The sequence below is a fragment of the Mustela nigripes genome, chromosome 8, assembly GCF_022355385.1.
Source record: "Mustela nigripes isolate SB6536 chromosome 8, MUSNIG.SB6536, whole genome shotgun sequence".
NCBI lineage: Eukaryota > Metazoa > Chordata > Mammalia > Carnivora > Mustelidae > Mustela > Mustela nigripes.
In genome coordinates this window covers 47,755,273-47,780,921 of record NC_081564.1, presented here as the reverse complement: position 1 = coordinate 47,780,921, position 25,649 = coordinate 47,755,273, and the positions used below count along the sequence as shown (strand labels likewise).

General features: G+C 35.8%; 1 protein-coding gene and 1 pseudogene across 1 annotated transcript in view; both read left to right on the top strand.

The window, feature by feature from the left end:
* CHST9 (carbohydrate sulfotransferase 9) overlaps positions 1-25,649 on the top strand; it is a 225,822-nt gene that overhangs the window by 6,540 nt on the left and 193,633 nt on the right. The window lies entirely within an intron of this gene.
* Positions 23,811-23,878, top strand: LOC132024010 (U4 spliceosomal RNA; annotated as a pseudogene).

Below are 25,649 nucleotides of genomic sequence, written 5' to 3'. Positions count from 1 at the left end.
CAGGCAGACAGAGTGGAAGGCAGAGTCAGAGGGAGAAGCAGGCTCCCCGTGGAGCAAGGAGCCCGATGTGGGACTCGATCCCAGGACGCTGGGATCATGACCTGAGCCGAAGGCAGCTGCTTAACCAACTGAGCCACCCAGGCGTCCCGATTTTTTTTTTTTTTTTTTTTATTGCTTAAAATAAATGCATCCTGTGCTAACATATAGGAGTTGGGCTGGGAGGGAAGGTATAGACAACTGTGGTGTCTTTCTTAGTGGTCTGGGTACTGTTGACACCCTAGAAGCTCTCCAACATCTCTTCTCTTTGCAAAATACGGAGTATTTGCAGAGAGATTAGAGGGTTTGAAGACCACCTGTACGTGCAACATAAAGGAGAACGTGGGACCCTAGCAACAAGGAGGGGATTGAGAGGGAAACTCAAAGATTTTCACTTCTTACATTTGGACTGGCAGACCATCATGTAAGACTGGCTCTTGAAAATTAAGAGTTATGTGAGATATCATTTCAGTATTAGCGACGGCAAGTATCTTAAACTTATTAAATTGTAAGTAAAAATTGTTTTTTTTTTTTCTTAGATTATTTTCCACTCCAGGTCCATTTTAGATGTCTTTTGTAACATTGTATATCTTAGTCTTTTTAAAGAAGGAGACTTTTTCATGTAAATTCTTAACAGTTACGATAAGAGTCACGGGGTGTGTGTGTGTGTGTGTGTGTGTGTGAGTGACTGTGTATGACACAGTGAGAATAACCAGTTATTTTGACATAACCACAAGGTTCTATATGTAGGAGGGCATGGTTTACCCAATCATGAGAGATAGCTTTTCCTACAAAGGGGATGCAGCCGTTGTACAGAGCACAATTTGATTTATGATTGTTTTGGTATATATTGTTCATTCTTACTGGAAGCTTCCTGGGCAATTGAATGACCTGATGCTCAACCTCAGATTGACCTCTAACTTTATTTGGTCTTCTTTTGTTACAATTTCTAATAAGAGTGTAGTGGTGCAGTGGGAATTGAGAGAAGATGAAATTGAGGGTGGTGATTGTGGAGGTGATAAGGAAAATAAGGAGTTTCTTTCATTTGAGAGCACAAAGATCTGTGCAGGCAGTGAAATTTTATTGGAAATATGCCTTTTCTTGTTTGGCTTTTTCCTCTTGTATGGAAAAAGGCAAAGATTGTGAAAGCAAAGCCCTGCTCCCTCTCTGTGCTGTTAACTCCACCATACAACAGAAAACCCCCTCTTCTTTTTGCCAAATAAACAGATATTACTTCTTCCATTTACTAGCCTCATTGTGCCCCTTTTTGCTTCAATGCTAACCTTAACTGAAATCTAACATGCTAAAGAATGTAGTTAAGAAAAGGAAAAATATACCCTCTCCGTGTAGTGAAAGAAATTTCAGAAGGCTCTAGAAATAGGTGAAAATGGGAAAACCAAAGAAAACAATTTCTTCAGTTCAAATAAAAAATGCAATATTTGCTTTTCCATTAGTTTCAGAAGCAAGAAGCTCAAGGCTCACTTAGTTTTGTAGTCATTTTTACTGTTTTCTTTTTTATCACAGTTAGAGCTGTGACTTATTGTTACAGCTTACTTGAAGCAAATACAGTCTGTGAAGATTTGCAAAAATGATGGCATTGATTACTTTAAAAAAAGAAGTGCCCAAATTGAAAGGCAGGCATGATTTTTTTAGAAACATATCTCTAAATAAATTTGATTTTTCCACAGCCTTCTTTGAACAGATTAGAGTGAGAGTAATTTATTCCCCCCACCAAAATCAGTTTTCCCAATGTATTAAAAAATGCTTATGTATGAGGGACATTATTGGACTAAAAGCAGTGACCATTAACATTATTTAACTTTCTAATATTTGCACTCTAATTTTCAATTAGGAACTTTTACCATTAGAGAATGAGACTCCATTACTGTGACAGGGTTGGCAATCAGCTGGATACACTGGGATGGTCCTACTGGTTATTTGTGGCCAGAACCCAAGTTGTACTGATAGTTAAGTATTTCGGGTATTAATCCTGTATTTACATTATCACTTTTGTGACTTGCTAAAAAAAAAAAAATCTAGCAAAGTCAGATTTTCAGATTTTGCAGTTCAGGGAATTATAACAGCGCTTTGGATGGAAATGGATTTGCAAATTCCTGAGCTTCCAAGTAGGAGAGATTGTTTATCTAGTACCTTGGAACTTGGTTCACCTTGAATTTTCCCAACATACCTACACTGAATACTATCCAACTAGAATTCTTTGAAATTATTAGCATGTATTTTATGCAGAGCACATATATAAAACATATTTACAGCTCAAGAAGTCCCTCTAAGTTCCCCACTTATAGAACTAGCTAAGTGTTGGGCATTTATTCTTCTCTTCTTAAATATCAAATGAAACAGGTTCAAACTTGCAATCCCTGCCCATCTCATCCCAACCTCCAGTACTCCCCAGCTCTGCATCTGGATTTTTTCCTTGACATTTCATCTCCTCCACTCCATAACAGAACCTTCATCGAGTCGTTGATTGGGTCAAGTGTGTTATAAATCAGACACCTGAAACTAATGTAATGCTGTATGTCAATTACACTTCAATAATACATTTTTTTTTTAAGTGTATTACAAATCTATCTTCGGCCATCACTCAAGTCTAAGCTTTGACATGCTGCTGTGTAGAAAACCTCAGGGGCTCCATCATTGGTCTCCTGGCGTCAGATATAGTTTTCCTTCTATTCCATGCACCAGGGCAAATGTAATTATTATCATCAAATCTGAAAGAACTGGTCTCTTGATACTGCTAGCAAATATTATCATTGCTTTAACCACACACACCACTTCCATGGGTTACCATTGCTTGGTAGAGCCCAAAGCTGTACATCTGATTTTCTGCAACTCAGCAATGTTAGTCTCCTCCTGTCTCATCTCTTGGATATTCCCACTCTTACCCTCCTGCTTCAGCTGGCTGACTTTCTTTTAGTAGCTCTGACTCACCATGCTCTTGCCATCCCCACATGCATGAATACACATACCCAAACATTGCCTAATTACTTCCTAGTTAGCTCCTCCAATACTAACCCAAATCCCATTTCCTCAAACGAGCCATTTCTTCCCCGTAGACTGAGCCAGATATCCTTGTAATATATACAGACGTGTATTTGTATGTATAAATGTATCCATATTTATGCATCCGTATCCCTCATCCCAGATAGTTGCACATTCACATTTATTTGGGTAATTATTTAATCAACCGCTAAGGTAGAGATCTCTTTAGTTTTGATGGCCTTTATTTTTCTAGAAAATATTGCAGTGCCTGCTCATAGTGGGAGTGTAATAAGTATTTACTAAATAAATGTTGACTCATCATCACTCTCTTTAACCCCGCATGTGTACACACAAACATCCATCACACCCACTCTCATATTCCAGTGAAAACACATAAATAAAACCTTGCAAGCTTTGAAACCCCACTTTTCTTTCTTTGTCATCTCCCCAAATATCACACTCCTCTTTCTTCAGTTTCTGTCCCTATCAGTGATTCATTCAGAGGTGACATGCTCAGTGATACATCTGCTTAGAAAGTACAGCTGGTCTATTGAATTTCTTACCCTCCCCCCACCAAAAAGCTCAAGTGTTCCTTTATATTATATTCTCTGACATATGAAATCTCTGGATAATTACAGGAATTTTAAAAGGCTTCACTTTATGAGAGTTTTATGGTGTGCCATTTGTGCATATTTTCACATTAGACAGTGATCTAAGATTGTATCGTGTTGGAAGAAAGAAAAAATCTTTTTGAGGTTACCTGACCATATGGTCCTGTGTGTACATCCATGAGATGAAGGAGAACAAAAATTAAAATAAGAATAAATATATGAAAATGAGAGAGCAAGATAAAAGCTGAGGTTGTAAGCTAAAAGTTCATATTTTTAAGCATTGCACAGAGGCTTCAAACTATGGCTAAAATAGTTAAGGAAGAGAACTTCCATACTTACTTGGCGCTTACTGCATTTAGATGCTGTTTTAATATTTGTGCCTAAGTTCCAGTTGCTGTATTAAAATTGAGTTGAGTAAGTCTCCTTTTTATTTAAAGCCTTCTTGCTTTGACTTGTTAAGGGGAGAATCTGTTAAGCCTCGAGCCCTTTGTGCCAGAAAATAAGGAATTGCTCCAAATTGATGGAGACACATTGGAAGGACGTTAAGAGCCAGTTTTAAAGGACTCATGCTTCAAGGCCCAATTTGGGACCATTTGAACATAAAAAGTAATAATGTATGTAATGGATTAGAGCACACTGAATATGAAAAGAATCATGAATGTATAGTGTGTGTGTAGTGTACAGATGGTGGTGGGTAGAAGGAAAAGCTCTGTTTTGCTGGAAAATACATTTAAAAAATGATGGAATTATAAAGTCACCTTTTTGCAACACTGTTACAAGAGTAATCAAAGAATAATCCAGCCCTGGGTGAATGGTTTTTGGGGACACGATATCCATGCTATCTCTAAATGGCATTTCACAGATTGCTTATTAACTACGAAGTGGGGAAGATACATTTCCAGGAAGAAATCTGGCAGATACCAGCTTAACCAAGTAATCACACTTGACATCACCACGGGAGTGACAAATTGACGTCATGTACCTCTTGACATGATACACACATGAAATAGGATACGTAATCCCCTTTGAAGGTTATAATGCCAAAAATGTTTCACCTACATCTAATTAAAAGGCACCAATCTGACAACTCCAAATTGGTGGACATTCTTTAATATAACCAACCTGGACACTTCAAAAATGTCAGGGTCTCACACCCACACACGCACGCACACACACACACAAGCTAGAAGATTGTTCAGGATCAAAGGAGACTGGGAGAGATGACAAGTAACTGCAAGACATCCTTCTTGATTAGACTGTGAATGGCGGGAAGCTATGTATCCACGATACATTTCCTAGGTGTGATAATCATATTGGAGCTGTGTAGGAGAATGTCTTTTAGGGGGGAAGGATATACTTGAAATTATCTACAGGTGAAATCTCATGATCCCTGCAGCTTCCTTTGAAGTGCTTGAGCAAAGTTACTGTTTTAAAAGTGCTGGAAAGGGAGAGGACCAAATGTGGCCAATGTTAACAATTGTTTAATTTGGGTAAAGAGTGGAGAGCAGACATGATAGGACTGCTCCTTGTCTGCAGGTTAGATCTTTCTCAAAATAAAAATTGGGTAAAAATATGTTGTGATTTTTAAGCCAACCATGCAGCCAATGAGATCATCATCATTATTGTATGGAACTGAGCTAGCATGTTTGAAAGTTGTTCAGGCCATTAAGAATGTGTCCTCTCCAACATATCTAAACATCTTTCAGCATTCCACAATACTCTGTAAGTTATATTTAAACATCTAAGGAGAGAAATCCTTAAAAGATATTTGTAGGCAGTGTAGGAGACAAGGTACCCTATGGTGTTTGCCTGTAAAACCAACCACGTAACAGACACCGCAGCGTGCTGTGTGGAATGGATCCCAGCACAATTTGGGATCCAGTGTGATCCTCAGCTGTGCATTGCCTGGAAGGTGGGCAAGCACCGTTGGTGCTTAGGTATTAGAAGTAGGTCCCTAACACGCAGTACCTTACATCTACAACTATCAAAAAAATAAAGCTTTCTGTTTAATTGGTAAAGTGAGGGTTGATTCTATATGAAGCACAAAGTAAAAGAGGTTCAATTAAAAATACTTATGAAATCTGTAATGAGTTACTCTTCAGAACAAAAAAAAAAGGGTTTCGAAATAACCATTTAAAATATTTCTCCCACCATTAAATTATGTGATATAATATTTGTACTCGGGTCCCTGTAAAGATACTCTGCACAGTCCTAAGATAACATTTAGGGTTGTATAGGAGACGTACCTTTCACATAACCAGCTGGTACTTCTTGAAATGTAATAATAATTTTAAAAAAAAAAAAAAAACCTTCTAGACCTTCTTGTGTCTTTTTTTTTTTAAAGATTTTATTTATTTATTTGACAGACAGAGATCATAAGTAGGCAGAGAGGCAGGCAGAGAGAGAGAGGAGGAAGCAGGCTCCCCGCTGAGCAGAGAGCCCGATGTGGGGCTCGATCCCAGGACCCTGGGATCATGACCTGAGCTGAAGGCAGAGGCTTTAACCCACTGAGCCACCCAGGTGCCCCAACCTTCTTGTGTCTTAAGATACAATAAACCAGGGGTGCCTCGGTGGCTCAGATGGTTAAGCATCTGCCTTTGGCTCAGGTCATGATTCCAGGATCCTGGGATCGGGTCCCACACTGGTCTCCTTGCTCAGTAGGAAGACTGCTTCTCCCTCTGCATCTCTCTTTCTATCATGAATAAATAAATAAAATCTTTTTAAAAATGCAATAAACCAAAGATACAAATATTAAGAGTTTTTTCCTCTTATATTTCATAAGATAGTTTATGAGTCATTATAAATTATAAGAGGAAAAGATTAGAGTTTCTGAAAAATCTGAAAGAACTGGTCTCTTGATACTGCTAGTAAATATTGTCAGGAGGCTAAATGTCACAATAATAGGAACTCCTCAGAAAAAGTAATAATTCATCTTCAGCTCATATTTAGGCAAATATTGATAATCTGCTTGAATTTGGCATTCTTTTAATAAGGAAAAAAATAAATTATTATGGGGAGGGAGTTGGTTCTTTAAAAGTCTTAATTATCTTAAAATAAAGGAAATAAAAGCTTTTGTATGATTGTTCCTCTGTCTCCCTCTCCAAGTGACTTATATAACTTACATTTGTATTAGTCTTAAGACCATGGGTAGCCACACCACTGAAAAGTTTAAGACTTGAGAGAATGGGTGGAACTAAATTTTGTGATCTTATTAAATTGCTAATATATTTTTATTTCATATTTTTAAAAAAGTTCCAAGACCATGAATAGCATAAGTTAAAAGTTGTTAGAATTTACAGTAATAGAGAAAGCGACTTCTATATAGAATTTGGCATTAAAAGAGAATAGCTATACGAACAATTTGTGTAGGTAATTATTAGCTGGAAGCTATTTGTACTCCAAGTTTATTGAATATACACATATGATAATAAGACTTTGCACAAATAGAACCTTTTGGTAATAAATCCATGTAAAAGATTGTGCCTCGGGGAATAATTCTAGGTGTTAGAAGTATATTTGAATTCCCTGCACACAGAATGCAGAACTCTAAACCAACTATGTAACTATTTTTCATTCATAGTACTTAATAGGTCATTTTACCTAAAGTCTCAGAAAAACAAACAGTGGAAAATAATGTCGTTGTTCTATTTGTCCCTATATTCAAAACATTGCACTCATAAAAGAAATAGCAAAAGAGAACTGTGAGACCTTTCCCCAGAAGTGAACTAAAGTATACTCAAAATCATAGTTATCAGAAATAAATAAATACCAAATTATTACCTGAGAAGTCTCCCGGTCAGTGCATGCTGGAATTACTGATTAACTGGATTTTGCTTTTCTGGCAACCTCTCGGTTGCCTAGAGAAAACACATTAGTAGTAAAATAAAATATAGAAGAGGATTCTCTTTATGAACACTGTACACTTGTAACACATCCTCCCCCCCCCACAAGTCAATTTTTGCTGCATGTTAACAAAATAAAAATAAAGTGAAGGATCCTTCCAATTCCCTTTCCTCATTTTAGCTTTTTGTTACATTTTTATTAGTATGTCAAATTTTATATTTTCATATTTAAGTGAAATCAGTGCTCAAAACAGTCCTTTCATTACTGTTTCCCTTTCTGAGTTACTTTGATTTATTCTGTGCTGGGCTATCTTTTATTATCAAGGAATTTATTCTAGACGGGCTCCTGTGCATTTGTTTGTTCTGAATTTTTCCTTGCCTGATAATTATTCCTATCTTCCACTACCATTAGCCTGTCCCCTGGCCTCGAACGTATGTCTCTAGTCCATAAGCCAATTTTTCATTTTTTTTTTCCATTCTTGATGGGGGTCAACAATGTGAAATGACAGGATTTGGTGTAGTGGGGTAGTCTGCAGTCCCAGGGTCTTGTGTAGAGCACGTTGTCTCACCCAGCCTGTTCCATTTGCTCTCAAGTTTAATTCAAACCTCTAATTCTGTGTTATGATGTAATAGTCATGGCTTCCCTAAAATTTTCCCCCACAGTGCCCTCAGCTGGGAGATCACTCTAGAGCCAGTAAAAATAGTAGATGGGTATGGTACTTTCTCCAGTCCTGCAGCCCCCGTCATACAGAGATTCAATAGGGAAACATCCACATTCCCTATAGCTTACTTATGCTGTAAACCTCACTGTCCCAATCTAAGGTTTCATGGACAGTCTTTTGGAACCATGATACTATAGTTAGAAAAATCTATATCCAGCTCAAGGTTTGAGAGTATATGCACCAATTTTCACCGTCTTCTGTGTTTCCTCTCTGGATTGTTTTTTTAAAGATTTTATTTATTTATTTGACAGAGAGAGAGCACACAAGCAGGAGGGAGTGGCAGGCAGAGAGGGAGAGGAAGAAGGAGGCTCCCTACTGAGCAAGGAGCCTGATGCGGGACTTGATCCCAAGACCCTGGGATCATGACCTGAGCCCAAAGGCAGTCATCTAACGAACTGAGCCACCCAGGCATCCCTTGGTAGCCTCCAGGCTTGCCAATTTTGAATAAGGCTGCTTTAAATATCCATGGGTAGGTTTTTATGTGGATGTGAGTTTTCAGTTCCTTTAGGTAAATACTGAGGGGCATGATTACTGGATTTTATGATAACAGTATGTATGTTTAGTTTTCCAAGAAACATCCAAACTGCTTTCTGAAGTAACTACTATTTTGTATTGCCACCAGTAATAAATGAGAATTCCTGGTGCTCCACATCCTCATCAGCTGTTGGTGATGTCATTGTTCTTATTTTGACCTTTCTGATAGGTGTGTGGTCCGATCGGTGGAATCTCAGTTGTCTTAGTTTGCATTTACTTGGTGATATATGATATGGAGCATCTTCTCATATGCTTATTTGCCATTGTGTATCTTCTTTGTGAGGTGTCTGATATATTCTTTGGTATATTTATTAATTGAGTTGTTTACTCCCTTATCATTGAGTTTTAAGAGTTCTTTGTATGTTTTAGGTAATAGTCTTTTATCAGATAGGTATCTGATGTTTACAGAGCAAATTATCTTAACTTCAATGAAGTCAGCTTTTTAATTCCTTCCTTCATGAATCATGCCTTCAGTGTTAGATCTAAAGAGTCAACATCATACCCAAGGTCCACCTAGAGTTTCTCAAGTTATCTTCCAGGAGTTTTATAGTTTTTTGTTCAGCATTAAGTCTGTGATTCATTTTAGGTTAATTTTTGTGGGTGGTGTAAGTTCTGTGTCTAGATTCATTTTTTTGCTTGTGGGTGTCCAGTTAATTCGAAACAATTTGTTAAAAAAAACAAAAGCAAAAACCTATCTTTGTTTTATTGTATTTGCTCCTTTCTTGAGGATCAGTTGACTGATTTTATGGGGGTCTATTTCTGGGTTTTCTATTGTGTTCCATTGACTTATATTTCTATTCTTTCATTAATACCTTGTTTTCTTGATTATTATATCTTTATATTTAGTCTTGAGGTTGAGTAATGTCACTGTCCCCCAACTTTGTTCTTCCTCTTTAATATTGTGATGACTGTTTGAGACTTCTGCCTCTCATACAAACTTTAGAATCAGTTTGTTGCTATCCACAAAGAACTGACTGGGATTTTGATTGGGATTGCATTGAATCTGTAGCTCAAGTTGGGAACAACTGACATCTTGACAATATTGAATCTTTCTATCCATGAACATGGATTATCACTCAATGTATTTTGTGCTTCCATTTCTTTCATCAAAATTTTGTAGTTTCCTTCATATAGATTTTGCACATATTTTGTTATGTTTATACCTAAGTATTTAATTTGAGTTGGTTACTAATGTAATGGCATTGTCTTTTTTATTTCAAAAATTCCACTTGTTCATTGCTGGGTTATAGTAGAGTGATTGACTTTTGTATTTTTTGTGTATTAACTTAATAACCTACAATCTTACTATCATCATTTATTAGTTCCAAGAGGTTTTTTTGTTGACTTTTTTCCTACATAGATGATTATGTGATCTGTAAGCAGAGAGTTTTATGTCTCCATAACAAATGTATACCTTTTATTTCCTTTTTTTTTTTTTTAAATCTTACTGCATTAACCAGGACTTGTTGAAAAGTGGTGAGAGGAGACATCCTTGCCTTTTTCCTGACCTCAGTTAAGAAAGCTTTGAGTGTATATAATTAAGTATAATGTTGGCTAAAGAGTTTTTGTAGCTAATTTTTTTAATCAAGGTGAGGAAGTTCTTCTCAATTTCTATATTGAGTTTTTATCATGAATTGGAGTTAGTGTTTCTCAAAAGTTTGTTTGTTTTGTTTTGCCTCTATTGATACACTTGTGATTTTTCTTTTTTAGCCTATTGATGTGAGGGGTTATATTGATTGATTTTCGAATGTTGAATCAGCCTTGCATATGTGGGATAAATCCTACTTGGTCATTGTGTATAATTATTTTTATACATTAATGGATTTGATTTGGTAACACTTTGTTGAGGATTTTTGCATCTATGTTCATAAAAGATATTGGTTTATAATTTTCTTTTCTTGTACTGGCTTTGTTTGGTTTTGGTGTAGAGTAATGTTGACCTCATAGACCAAGTTAGAGATAATTCCCCCTGCTTCTATCTTCTTTCAGAGAATATGAAGAATTGGTATAACCTTTAGTGTTTAGTAGAATTCACCAGTGAACCCTTCTGGGCCTGGTGTTTCTGTTTTGGAAGGTTATTAACTATTGAGTCAATTTCTTTAATGGATATAGGCCTATTCAGATTATTTCTTTTTGTGTGATTTTCAGCAGATTCTGTCTTTCAAAGAGTTGGTCCACTTCATGTAAGTTATCAAATTTATGGGCATAGAGTTTTGTTGATTTTCTCTATTGACTTACTATTTAATATTTCATTGATTTCTGTTCTAATTTTTATAATTTCTTTTCTTCTACTTACTCTGGAATTAATGTGCTCTTCTTTTTCTAAGCTCCTAAGTTAGGAGCTTAGAAGATTGATTTTAGATAACATATGCGTTCAGTGTTCTTCTCTCTAATCACTGATAGTATAGTGTACCATAAATTTTGATAGGTTGTATTTTTCATTTTCTTTTAGTTAAAAATATTTTTTATTTCTCTTGAAATTTCTTCTTTGACCCATGTGTTCTTTAAAGGCGTGTTGTTTAATCTCCAAGTGTTTTGAAATTTTCCAGACATATTTCTGTTATAGATTTCTGATTTAAGAAGAGACATTCTGTGATAAATATTCTTTTAGAAATTTTAATACCTGTTTTATGGCCCAGAATGTGGTTTATCTTGGTAAATGTCTCCCATATACACTTCAGAAAAATGTGTATTTTGGTTGTTGTTCAGTTGACTGATCATATTATTGAGTAAAACTATGCCTTCATTGATTTTTTTTTCTGCTGGATTCTATTCTTTCTTTCTTTCTTTCTTTCTTTCTGATTTTACTTATTAAGAGAGAGAGAGAGAGAAAGCATGAGTGGGGAGGAGGGGCAGAAGGAGAGAGAGAACCTCTACTTCTGAGCAGGGAGTCTGATGCAGGGCTTGATCCTGGGATTCTGGGATCATGACCTGCCCTGAAAGCAGATGCTTAACTGACTGAGCCACCCAGGTGCCCCTGGATCTGTTCATTTCTGATATATGGCTGTTGAAGTCTCCAACTATAATAGTGGATTTATCTGTTTTTCCTTGCAGTTCTACCAACTTTTGCCTCACATAGTTTGATGCTCTGTTGTTACACTAGCATGTTAAGGATTGTTATATCTTCTTGGAGAATTGACTCCCTTACCATTATGTTATGCCCCCTCTTTATCTCTGATATCTTTCCCTGGTGTGAAGTTAGGAGCAACTTAACTGGATCCCCTTATAGTATCACAAGGCTGTAGTCAAGTTCTTGCCTGGGGTGCATTCTCATCTGAATCCCAGGGTCTTCTAAGCTTTTTGAGCTTATGGCCAGAGTTCACTTATTACAGCTATGGGATGAGATCCTCAATTTCTGAAGGCCACTCCTCTGCATAAGAAGTTCATAGCTAGCTTTCTCCTTCTTCAGAGCCAGTAGGATAGTATCTCTAGCTCCAAAGAAGTCCTAGACCTACTTTTAAAGTGATCACTGATTAAGTCATGCCAACTCAAGATACATTTTATCTTTTTTGCCATGTACAACATTATGATTTAATAAATATACATTGTGAAATGATTACCACAGTCGGGCTAATTATCATATCTGTCACTTCATATAGCTACCTTTTTTGTGTGTTGTATGCTAAGAATGCTTAAGATCTACTCTCTTAACAATTTTCAAGTATACAATATAGTGTTATTACCTATAGTCACCATACTATATATTATATCTCCAGAACTTATGTATCTTATAACTGAAGGCTTATACTCTTTGACCAGCAACTCCCTTGTTTCTCAACTTTCAGCCTCTGTTAACCACCATTATACTCTGTTTCTATAAGTTCTTTTTTATTGTTGTTTTTTAGCTTTTGTGTTTTTTAGATCGCCTAATATGTGTGAAACCATATAGTTAATAATACTATATTGTGTTACCTTGCCCCTTGCTTTTAGCATTTATCACACTTTGTAATCATATGTTTAATTGTTTTTAGCTTGTTCTTGCTTTTTCACAGCTTACTTTTGTGTCCCAGTACCTAAACAATGCCTGTCAAATAACAGATTCTCAAAATACATTTGGTAAATGACTAAAATGTTGCTATTATCATCAATATAGTCAAGAGTAGTTCCGAGATTTTATGAGAGAAGTTAGCCTTGAGCTGCTCATGTATAGGATTGAAGTCAGAAGGGAAGAAAGTTTCAGGACAGATGTCATAAATAGAAAAACAAACTGATGTATGTACAGATGGGCATGGAGTACTCAGGAATCCGTAGATTAGAGAGGATTGTTTCTATTGGGGGGCAACAGGAAGTTAGGTTGCAGACCACTTTATGAAGAGCCTAAAAGGCAGATGAAAGAGTTTCTCACTTTAGATCAAACAAAAACAATAACAAAAACAACACAAAATCTAGTGACTTTTTAAGAAAAGGAAAATTATTTAATAAGCAATACTTAAGAAAGACTGATGAAGCAGCTTATTTGTGTTGAACTGAAGATACTATCTAGAGATAAGTTATCTACCCACAAGTGTTTTTGTTCATTTATTCAACACATCTTTATGTTCCCCTCACTATGTCTAAGGCACTGTGTTTGATATGGGGGTTATCATGAGTATCACCTCAAAGATGAGTCCTAAAAAACAAACAAGGACCAGCTTGAGGTTGGCAGAGGGTCTGAACAAGAAAGGAGAGAATGTTCCTATGGCCACAGACAAAAATGAATGGTTAGTTCTTAAGAGTTTAAATAATTTATCCTACCTTAAGAGTAAATTTTCAGATCAAGATATGAGTGATAAAATAAGGAAGTAATCAAGAGCTACATCAGAAATGGCCTTGACTGTCATCATAAGGAATTTGGAACAGTTAAGAAGTGTGAGAAATAGTAGAATATATGATGGAAATATCCAGTAGACGTTTAAAAATGTGAGAGCAGATTAGATGAGTTGCATTAGAAGTGGAACATGGGTTACATTTTCATCTTTACAAAAATTAGATCATTTCATGGGGGACGAAACAGAGAAGAGAAAGTCAAACTCCAAGAAAGAAAGAAAGAAAAAAAGAAACAGGTGATATTGTTAAAGGTTGAACAAGCAACCATCATCATAGTAGCTAGAGATATGAGACCTTTCAGAATGGTCAACAGGTCAATGGCCTGAAATGGCCACGAATACAAAGAACATATTTTGCAATAGCAAGAAGGAAATAACTTGTAGCCATGTGAAGGAAGTTCTCTGTGTTTGCCTGGATGACCAATTAACATAATCATTACATTTCAGTATTGATGTCTACTTTTATAAGTTCCTATGATGTGGGTAAATGATATAAAAGTATCTGCCTGTGTTGGAAAGAGGATATTTTCTTAAGACAAATAACCCCTTATATCTTACTTAGGTTTTCAGTTTACTTATCTCTGACTTTCAATAACTTCCGGTAATAAAAAAGTAAATGATCTCATTTTGAGCAAATTTTATTAAAGATCACAATTTTGGCATCCCTCAATTTGAGGGGTGTACTTAAGTTTAGTGGAAAGAATGTAATTTGGAGGCAGACAAACTAAATTTAGATTTTGGTTTTGCCTATTATGCGTCATGTGAACTTCCATATTTTGGTATTTGCTTCCTTCTCTCTAAACAATATCTACATTTTAGAACTTGATATTTTAGTTTTAGGCTTTATCTGTTGACTTTCCACCATGACAGAAGAGTCTTTCCTCGTCTTTTTTCCTTCCTCATTTTACCACACGTATCCATCCTTCACCTACCAACCCTCCTATCTTTGCAATGTAGTGATAGCATTTTGTTTGCATACATATTCAGTGAGTTCTTTATCAGGGCTGCATATATGTTATCCAAAGCCTAGCCATGCAGCTCAATCTAATTTTTTTCCTTTTCTACATTATCTGTTTTCTCTGAAGTTAATAGTGTCTTGCTCTTTCATTTGTTTAATGTTCTAAGTTTTTAATCACTAATTTGGTCAAAGCCTTCATAATTAAGTATCCTCTCTAAATGTTCAGACAACTCAGAGAGTCTACTAGATTTATCTTTCCAGAAACTTTCTCCCAAGCCTCTGTTTTGCTCTAGTTTGAACTGCTTACCCTCTATACCTTTTATACAACTTTTATCCTTTCACTACTAACTAGAAGCTCCTTTCATGTCCTCTGTCTCTCCTCTTCCAGACCAGTAGTTTTCTGTATCCCATTTCTTCTCATCTTATGCCCTTGCTTCATCAGTTCCTTCTGTAGTTTCTGGAGAGCTAAATCTCTTTTGAGAACTTGTTTGAAAATATTTGCTCTATCCACCACTTTGATTGAGACTTTGATAGAATTTGGTAGCATTTAAGAATTTTAAGTGGAAATGACTTCCTTTGAGAATTTTGAAGGCATTCTTGTCCCATTTTGGATTCCGCTGTTGCTGTCAACAAGTCTGTCGTTCTGGTTCTTGATTCCCTGGGTACGATCGTTTGTTTCTCTCTGACAATGCATGGAATCCTTTCTTTATTCCTGGTGTTCTGAAATGTCAGTATGATCTCCCTTGATAAATTTATTTCATATCCCTTGTGCCAAAGTACTCAGAGATCCCTTCAAGTCTGTAAATTCATGTCCTTCAGTTCCCTGAAATTTTCTTGAATTATATAACTAATAGTCTCCTTCCTTTTGCTTTCTCAGTTCTCTCTGTCTGGGACTCTTTATTCAGATGTTGAATATCTTAGATGAATCATATTTCCTGGAATTTGTTTTTTCCTGTCCAATTTTCCATCTCTTTGTCCTTTTCCTCTGCCTTCTGGGAAGGCATCCTAACCTATCTTCTAACGAACAGACTGGATTTTCATTTTGGTTATATTTTTTATTTGCAAGAGTTTCATTTCTTTCTTTCCTCCTCTTTCTTTCTTTCTTTCTTTTTTTAAAAATTAAATACAGAGTCCTGTCTCACTTTGGTGGAACTAAAATGTTTTCTTTTCTCACTAAGGATAGTTTGTTTGAATTTGTTGTTCTCTTTGTTTAGTTAATTTTGGTTCGTTTTTCCCCTCTTCTCTGCCTTGCTTCTTTTCTGGTTATCCATTACCTTCTCTCTTGCCTTTACTCTTCTGCAGAACATAGTATACCTTTCCTAGGTTTGATAGCGCATAGCGTCTTGTTTCTTGTGGGTATCTATGAAAACACATTGACCTCAGCATTTATGGTTTTTTTTAGTTATACCCCCTCTTTTTGCATTTCATTTTCTAAAAATTTATTTTTTCTCTGTCTTATAATCATCTTCTCTTTACTTATTTATATCTTTGTACATTTTTTTTCTAGTTTCTTTGCTTTTATTTTAGAAGAGTTTGAAGAGGGAATACATGAGTCTGATCTGCCACTACTTAAGTAGAAATCCTCTTCCTTGACTCATTAACTAAATTAATTAAAACCAACTAGTACAATAATAACATTAAAAGCAGCACTAAGTATCATCCTTGAAGTCTCATAATGTTTTTTCACAAGTTTTTTTTTTTAATTTTTTATTGTATTTCCTGATTTTCTATGGAATGCTAATTTTCAGTTGTATGTTATTCCTGCTTTTATTTGTTGGCATCATTTCAGGCTTCCTAATGTATCTGTACTTATTTCAATAACTACCTCAGGCAGTCACTTTGATATTGTAATATGAGCACTATTTTTGTGGTGTGTTCTCTAAAAATGCCTAAAGAGCCTACTATATGATTTTTGTCAGTAGATATTTTTGCAGATTTATTTTCCTTTTTTAAAGCAAGATTTGTAGATTAGCACCTCTGCTGTTTTTGTTCATGTTATTTCTCTATTAAATGGTTGCAGGCTAAGCACAGATGGGCTAGAACGTGAAACAAGAGGAGAGAGAGGGAGCACATAGGAGAATTTAATAAATATTTGCATGAGATTGCTTGGAGCTAGCCATGAGTGCTTGGCTTACAAACTTTACTATCTATAAGAAACAAATCATATTCCTTTTAGAATATAATGCATTTCTTGTGTTTTAGAGAGCTTTATGTTAGCCATAGAATTTCCTACTTTATGGTAACGGTATTACCCTTTCTATAATAGACATTATAAAAGCAACACATCAGATATCAAGATAACATATAATGAAGGAAAAAAATCAATCTTCCAAATAGATATTGACTGTCTAGCTAATTAATCATTAACAGAAATAACTCCCTAATATATCTGACATAAGGAAGCGGGATAATCTATACATATAACCACACCTTTACAGGGATGTTATTGTTACTGTGATGAGCAGAAGAGGGGATTTAGAAATAATGTAATACACAGGTGATGACATGATAATATATAAAAGACATTTTGTCTAAATGGTAAACAGTAATAATAGCATTTATCTATCTTTTATTGTCTTACCATAAAAATATTTGCTTGAAAATATGTCTGTGGGCAACTGGGTGATGCATTCTGTTAAGTGTCCTGCCAACTCTTGATTTTGGCTCATGACTTGATCTCAGGGTCCTGAGATTAGGCCCCTCAGTGGGCTCTGTGCTCAGCAAGAGTCTGCTTGTCCTTCTCCCTCCTCCAGGGCCCCTCCCTGCTCAAACAAACAAATAAATCTTTAAAAAAGATTTATGCCAAACTTTTGTTAAAAGCATTTATTACAAGAATTTTTGTACTAGAAGTAGTTTTAAATATTTATTAGTTAAGTATAAATATTGCTATTTTACTATAAAAACTAACATTTCAAAACCAGTTTAATCTATTCTATTTTATGTTGTAGCTAACATACTAATTGGAACTACTTCTTACTCATAAGAAGTAAATGCCTTTCTAATGTTCTATTGCCTCTTGTCTCTTAAATGCTGCCAGGTTTTATTTGCTTTTTTTTTTTTTTTTGAGGTTTTTGGGAAATAGATATGTCATGATGAAACTTTTATAATTCTCTTTCCTTCCCCCATTTTTGTCTCTCTCTCTCTCCTGCCTTACTCTGTTTTTGGATTATATTACTTTTCCAATCATAATGACCCACAAAACTAACTAGGTTATGTACTTCCTGTACACATTGGACTGTCTCCCTGAGAAGTAACTCCTTCTATAACTCAACATGAAAAATTCATGTCTTGCTGTCACTGAAACAGAAAAGAAAATTTAAATTAGTATCTATGGCTTCTTTACATAATACTCCAAATACTTCATTATTGTTTAAGATGTTATTCATTACTATTCAAGAGTATGTGAATAACATCTGTAGGAATAACAACTATCCTTCCCTACTGTGCACTGAAGTCCATATACTTGTTCTCTTCCAACATTTCAAACTAGTGATTAGAATAGTAAATTCTCATCTTGCAGTTCCACTCTTCAAAATCCTTTGGTCTTTTTGATCTTCTCTCAGTAATTTCCACATTGACCAAATCATCTTTGCTGGTCTCATTTTCTTCCACTTTGGGGGGAAATGGTATTTTATAGTTAATTCTTATCCCTACTCTTTCTTAAACGCTTTCCTGATGTGTATTTATTAAGTGAATGTTTTATTTACTGCCTACCATATAATAATATTCTGTCTTGGTTTTGTAACGCAGATTCTTTATGGCATTTCTTATTTCTCAGTCTTTTCCTTTGATTTTTTTAGAAGCTCTTTCTAGGAAACCCCTGAGGCTCTAACCTATATCCTGTTTTATTCTCCCATTTTATCTCTGGATGCACTCAAGTTTAGCTATTATTTTGATAGTACAAATCCTCATAACACTATCCATCCATTCAATCATGCTCAGATTATTGTATCTACTTCTGAGCCCTGCATTTAAAGAAAAGCATTAACAAACTCAGATGTGCCTGGAGGAGAATGATTAAGTTGATTTAATGCCCCTAAACCCTGTCCTGTAAGGAATGGCTAAAGGAATTGTGTATATTTATTGTTTATCCTAGAGTAAAAAAGATTAGGAGTAGGCAAGATAATTGTTTTCAATAATTGGAAAGTCTGTCATGTAAAAGAGAACAGATTTGTTATGAGTTGTTCTAGAAGGCTTTACCAGAACCAACTTGTGCAAGTAATGAGGAGATAGTTTCAAATATTCACTGATGAAGATCAGAGATTAAACCTTACCCATTTTGGCTTTGTATACAGTGTCTGGCACACAGCCTTACTTGTATTTGAACCTAATGGTTGTTTATTGACTAGATTGAATTGGCTGGAATTGAAAGAATAAACCTCTCTAACAGCAAAAACAGAATGCCTTTTCAAGTAAAAATACCCAATCTTTCAACGAATACTTATCAATTAACTATAGTGCACCTGTCCCTGTGCTGGGCATGTAGAAGGTAAAGATATTAATGTCTTAGTATTGTAGAGTACTTCTGTGGGCCAAGCATTCTTCGAAATACTTTACATGTATTATTTCACAGCAACCTCACATGGTAGATGTTTTTATTATCCCCAGTTTTGATGTGGGGAAACTGAGGCACACAAAGTATACATACTAAGCTGCATCACAGAACAAGGAAATCCTCAAACTGTGATTTGCATACAGGCATTCAGCCTCCAAAATCTTCATACTTAGCAACAATACACTACATAGTAACATAGAATGTATGTTATATAGTATATCATTTGTGTGTAATACAAAGTAACTACATACTTAACTTATACTACAATAAACGGCCTCCAGGAATGAAAGACAAGAGAATGTTCATAAACAAAAAGACAGAGGTTTTCTGGAATGGAATATAATCTAGTCCAATCTCTGCCTGGGAATTTCCTGGCCAATGGCAAACCTTATTCTTCCTGATGCCTACAGTCTGTTAAGTTTGTAGTCATTTGTTATGGAAGGCCCAGGAAACTAATATACCAGGCCATTTCTGAAATTACTGTTTTGACTAGAAACAAAGGATTAATGTCCTGTTAGGATTACACTATTTTGGGCCCATCCCTGGAGCTAGAGGTAAGGAAGTTCTGTTCTAAATAGTGAGGCTTCCAGACAGAAAACCAGAATGGGCATTAGGGAGGCACTGCAACACCCACTTTATTCTTTAATTCTGCTTCTTACTTGTCACCTACGCCTTTCTATTGCTTATACCACAGTTGATCCCAGTCGTGGACCGGAAACCATCTGTTACGTGGTACTTCTTAGGTTCCATTATTAGCTTCTCTTGTCACTAACACTCAGTCACTCCACCGGACTTGCTAACTCCCTCACCTTATCTGGCATAATCCCTTGCTGGTGTAGGCTTCACATTGTCTCGGGCTCCCTCAAACCGCCATGTTCTCCTACCACCATGGCCAAATCCCAGAACTCCAAAAAGCATTTTCCAGCTTTCTTCTGTCTTCATAGGTCCCTTTGATAAAATAGAATTTGGCCCTCTCTATGTTACTTAATATGATCCTGACGACTGACGATGGACAGGTAAATACAGGTACAAATTCCTGTGACAAGGCTTAAACAAACGTGAAAGACAACATTTTTGTGTTCTCTGTATTTAACACTTTAGAATAGAGCACAAGTAAACATGAAGAAGAGATGAACAATTCATTTAACAATAATCTCTATGAGGGGTTTTCTCCCCTCTCTCATACAAATGGTTGTGTTAAATAAATGTTTGCAAAGGCTTTTGCTTTTAGTCCCCCATGGTCTATAAAGACAGACTATTGTTGCCTAAAAACAGACAAATAACTCTACACTGAACATTAGGATGTAAAATGTGAGTTTAAAACTTATTCTTCTAAAACAAAGAATATAAGGGCAAAGCCTTGTCTTGTTAAAAACTTTAATTATAATTAAATTTTAATTACACCAGCTAAAAGGAGAAATACCTGTTAAATAAATTATACAGGAAATCAAAGTAACAAAATACATAAGGAAGAACCTATAAATTAGTGTCTAGTAAAGGAATATGTTTCTGCATTCTGTATGCCAAAACAGAACAAAAAAAATTTGAACAATTGAGCTATCACAGAAATAGACCAGAAAACACTATACTTGAGAAACCATGCGAAAAGTGTTTGAAAAGATCAGTATTATTCTTCCCATTCACAGCAATTTCACAAACTGTCTCCTTTTAAAATGCTACTTTATAAAAGTATTGAACTGTATTAGTTTTCTTTGCAGCTATCACAGATTTTAGCAAATTTAGTGGTTTAAACAGCACAAATGTATGATTTTGCAGTCCTGTGTTTGGGTGTGACAGACTAAAGTCAAGGTGTCAGCAGGTCCCCATTCCTTTCTGTAGTCTCCAGTTAGAACCTATTTTCTTTCTTGTCTTGTTGAGGCCACCTGCATTTCTTGGCTCGTGATTCCCTTCTTCTGTTTCCACCATCTCCAAAGCTAAGGAAGGTGATTTGCCTTCTTCTCACATCACATCACTGACTTCCTCTGCTGCTCCCTTCTTACACTTTTAAGGACCCTGGTGATTATATTGGGCCCACCCAGGTAATCGAGAATATTCTCCCTAAATAAAGGTCGGTAAATTAGCAAACCTTTGATTTCATCTGCATTAATTCCCCATTGCCATGTAAAGTAATATAGTCACAGGCTCTGATGAGGAGGCTTCTCTTTCGGTGGGTGGGTGGGGCTTATTCTGCCTTTCACATGTACTGTCATCAGCTCATGGTCTTGATAAGTTGTTCAATGGATACGTAAAATGTTATCATTGAGGGAAGTTGAGCAAAGGGTACACAGGGACTCTATCTTTGCAACTTCTATGTGAGTCTAAAATTAATTTCAAAATGATAGCTTTAAACATTTTTTAAGGATTAAAAATTTTTTTTCAAGGATTGAGTGAAAGCATATAGAAATTATAGGATTTCAGAAATTGCAAAATAATAAAATGGATTAAAATAGTTATTTAACTTTAGAATAGTAAAAACATTAAATAATATAAATAAAGGTCACATTTCTCATTCAGTCAAGAGTAATTCAATGAAGATTTACAGTATTGGTTGCTAACACATTTTACAATAACTAAATAAGTTTAAATAAAAATGTTGCTAACACATTTTATAGTAACTAAATAAGTTTAAATAAAACACTGTCCATAATTGACTAAATATCCTTTGACTGCATATCATCATTTAATGTCACTATGGTTGATAAAAAGGATAGATTTTTAAGAGTTTATATACCTATGATAATTATCAAATAAAAACTTAATTTACTTAAACCAGATTACCAAAATGCTTTATAATTTTACACTGTAATTATACTTTCCCAAAAGATCACATATTCTGTTTGACTTAATGTTTTCTAAAGCCATCAGATATATAGTGCAGATTTCATTGTCCCATTTTTACAGATAAAATTATGTCTGAAAAGTTTACTTGGGGATTTCTGGTCAAGAGAAGGAAGTATGTTTATGTTTTAGTATCCTAGTCTGTTGCCCAGACCGGACAATGGAAAATAAAGTTAAAAAAAAAAAAGAATAAAAATATAAAACCAGATTCAAAATCAGAAGCAGAAGTAAACAAGCAAAACTGGTGAAACAGGCAGAAATTATGAGTTTGTGAGGCTTTGAGTGTGGAAGCTTTGAGTTTAGCTTCCACTTGGGAGCTGGTAGATAGGCTCACTGACTGGTTTCTACAGCCCCAGGATCACCCTAACTCAAAAACCAAGCCCACAATGGTGGAGCCTTTGGAGATCTGGATAGGAGCCCAAGATAAAATTTTGAGGCAAAATAAAAATTTAAAAACTATTCTGTCTGAAATGAGCTTACTAATAAGAATTCCAAGATCATGAATAAATCTAATGCTAAAAGATTTACAAGCAAAATTTAGGTTCTTGGGTATAAAATTTTTTGGTGCAAAATTTAGGCACAGTCTGACAAAAACTTTAGAATACATTTAAAATATCCGAAGAATAAAGGATAGTTTCTAGTAAAAGTATATAAAACTTCCTGGTATGTATGATTTATCCAGCATCACCAAGCAGCTCTCCAGTTCTTCATGACCACTGACCAGGTATCACATAAATTTTACTCTGTTCTAACACTGTCCACCGGGAAAAAACATCAGTTCCTACAGGTTAAGGGCTCAGTCCTTGAAGACATCTCCCTCTTGCTGCTCACCCCAAGCCCTACCCCTGCCTCCCTCCACTTCAGATGTCAATCACAAGTCCAGGTTGTCACCCCTGCTTCTAACCAATTGACTGTAGATTGGAGGATCCCACAACCCCCTTCTCAGTTTCCATTAGTTTGCTACAAAGGCTTACAGAACTCAGAGAAACATTTTACTTACTAGATTACTGGTTTATCATAAAAGAATATTATAAAGGATATAGATGAATAGCCAGATGAAGTACATAATGCAAGGAAATATCCCAAGCTCAGGAAATTTTGTCCCCACAGAACTGGTGTGTGTCACATTCGTATGGATGCATTCTGGTTCACCAACCTGAAAGCTCTCTGAACCCTGTTGTTTTGAGTTTTATGGAGGTTTCTAATGATTGATTAAATCATTGGGCACTGGTGATTGATTGAGCCTCCAGCACCTCACCTGTCCCCAGAGGTCAGGGACTGAGACTGAAAAGTTCCAACTGTCCTTCAGGGTTAGTTCCCTTGGCAGCCAGCACCCATTCTTACTTGACCTAGAGGCTAGGTGAAGTTTCCTTGTTAACATAACAAAAGATACCTTTATCACTTATTTCTAAGGAAATGTCAAAGGTTTTAGGAGCTCTGTGTGAGAAATGGGAAGGAAGACCGAACAGATATTTTCTATTATAAATAACAGTACCACAAACTCGGAAAGCAGAGAAAAAATGTAACCAGACTAGAGGGGTTTGCTGCTTGGGGTGCCCCAAATTGAACACAACCCAAAGAAATGTTGGAAGCAAAGAACTTTTTGTTATTTGTTAGAAGTAAGGAGACAGGGAGATTGCTTTCAAAGCGTTGTCCCTCCATGGGGTTAGGGAAGCTACACAAACACTTCAGTTCAACTGTGCATGTCTAGCATGTCAACATGCTAGTGCCTATGTCATGTGTTCAAAAAATGGCAGAAAACTCACCCATATTAGGAAATCTTATAATGAGCTAAAGGTAACTTCCGGATAACTCAGAGGGGCTTCTGCACAGGTCTTTATCTCCAATCCAGCGCAAACAGGCTCATTTTCTTTTAAAGATGTGTTTCTTTATTATTTGAGAGAGAGAGAGCTTTGCGCAGTGGCAGTATCGTAGCCAATGAGGTTTATCCGAGGCGCGATTATTGCTAATTGAGAGAGAAAGAGAGAACACAGGCATGCAGGGGGGAGGGGCAGAGAGAGAGGGAGAGGGAGGATCTCAAACAGATTCCCCGCGGAATATAGAACCCTAGGCAGGGTAGGTTTCATCCCAGGACCCTGAGATCATGACCCAGAGCCAAAATCAAGAGACAGAAGCTCAACTGACTGAGTCACCCAGGCAGCCCTCCAACTGGTTATTGGTGTAACACCTGCTTGGGCATTTCCTTGCTTGGAACTGTTGGTTCTAGAAAATGAAACACATTCCTTCCCTGCTTTTGTCCCTTCTCCTCACTTCTGGTGATAGCTTTCAGCTAACTTACTTGAGTAACTTCCCTTGGCATCCTGGCTAACAAAATGAAACAAGAACAAATGGTTATGGAGAAGGAGAAATTGGGATTACCATAAAAGTATAAAGTGTTGGAAAGAATACAGTAGACAGAATAAACACTAGAATAGACAAAAACAGAGACATTGGTAAACTGGAAAAATTTGCTCAGAAACATTAACCCAGATTACAGATTAGAAAGAAAAAGCATGGTTATTAATTTTCAGAGTGCTGAGAAAAAATAATTTTTAACCTCAATTCATATTTAGCCATACCATCATTCCAGAATGAGGACAAAAATAAGATAAGTTTGTACATACAGAATCAAAGATGATTTAACTCTCAGATATTCATTAGAAGAAATATTTAAGGCTGTAGTTCAACAAGAAAGAAAGTGAACTGAGACACTGTAGCACTCAAAAATTAACGGTGAACACAGAAACTGATAAAATACCAGCAACTTAATAATTAATAATGAATATTTCTTTTAAATAAAACAGATCAGGATGAGGAAATAATTCAGTGCCTGTTTAAAGAATGCTGAAGTTCCTGTGAAAACTGTAAACTGTTAGAAAAATTTATAGCTAATGGGGCACCTGGGTAGCTCAGTTGATTAAGCATCTGCCTTTCGCTCAGGTCATGATCTCAAGGTCCTGGGGTAGAGCCCTGTGTCAGGCTCTCTGCTCAGTGGGGAGCCTGCTTCCCCTTCTCTCTCTGCCTGCCTCTCTGCCTACTTGTGATCTCTCTCCCTCTGTCAAAAAATTCAATAAAATCTTTTTTTAAAAAAAAGAAAAAATCATAGCTAAGAAAGTTTTACTTTTTAATTTAAAGTACTACTTAGCTAACAAAACCTTTGGATTCAAGAAAGCAGAAAGGAACAGAGACAATTAGATAACTTTAGGAAAACTAAGTCTAACACAAGGAGAAGAAAAAACATTAAAAGAAAAGACAAAATCAATTTAAATTACATGATATTTAGAACTGAATGACAATGAAAATACTACACATAAAAAGGCAATTTGCTGATAAAGTAGTTTTTGAGGAAATTCGTGGCCTTACCTACATGTGTTTTATAAAAAAGAAAGATCTAAAATACATGAATTAATGTTCAATTAAAAGACTGAAAAAAAAGTGAATATCCCTCAAGAAATAGAATGAAGAAAGAAATAAAGATGGGGAAAGAGATCAGTGAAATTGAGGACAAAAAAAAAAAAAAAGAGAGAGAGAGAAGAATTGCAATATGCTTTTAAATAAAACAGCCAAATCTCTAGCAAAAATGATCAAGGAAAAAAGGCAATAATACATAATATTAGGAATGGAAAGATCTTTAAAATCACAAAATCCCATGAACAACTTTATGCTGGTACAATTGAAAACCAAAAGGAAATGATAATTATGTGGGCAATGTAATTTTCTAAAAGCTGACTCAAAAAAGTAGAGTGAA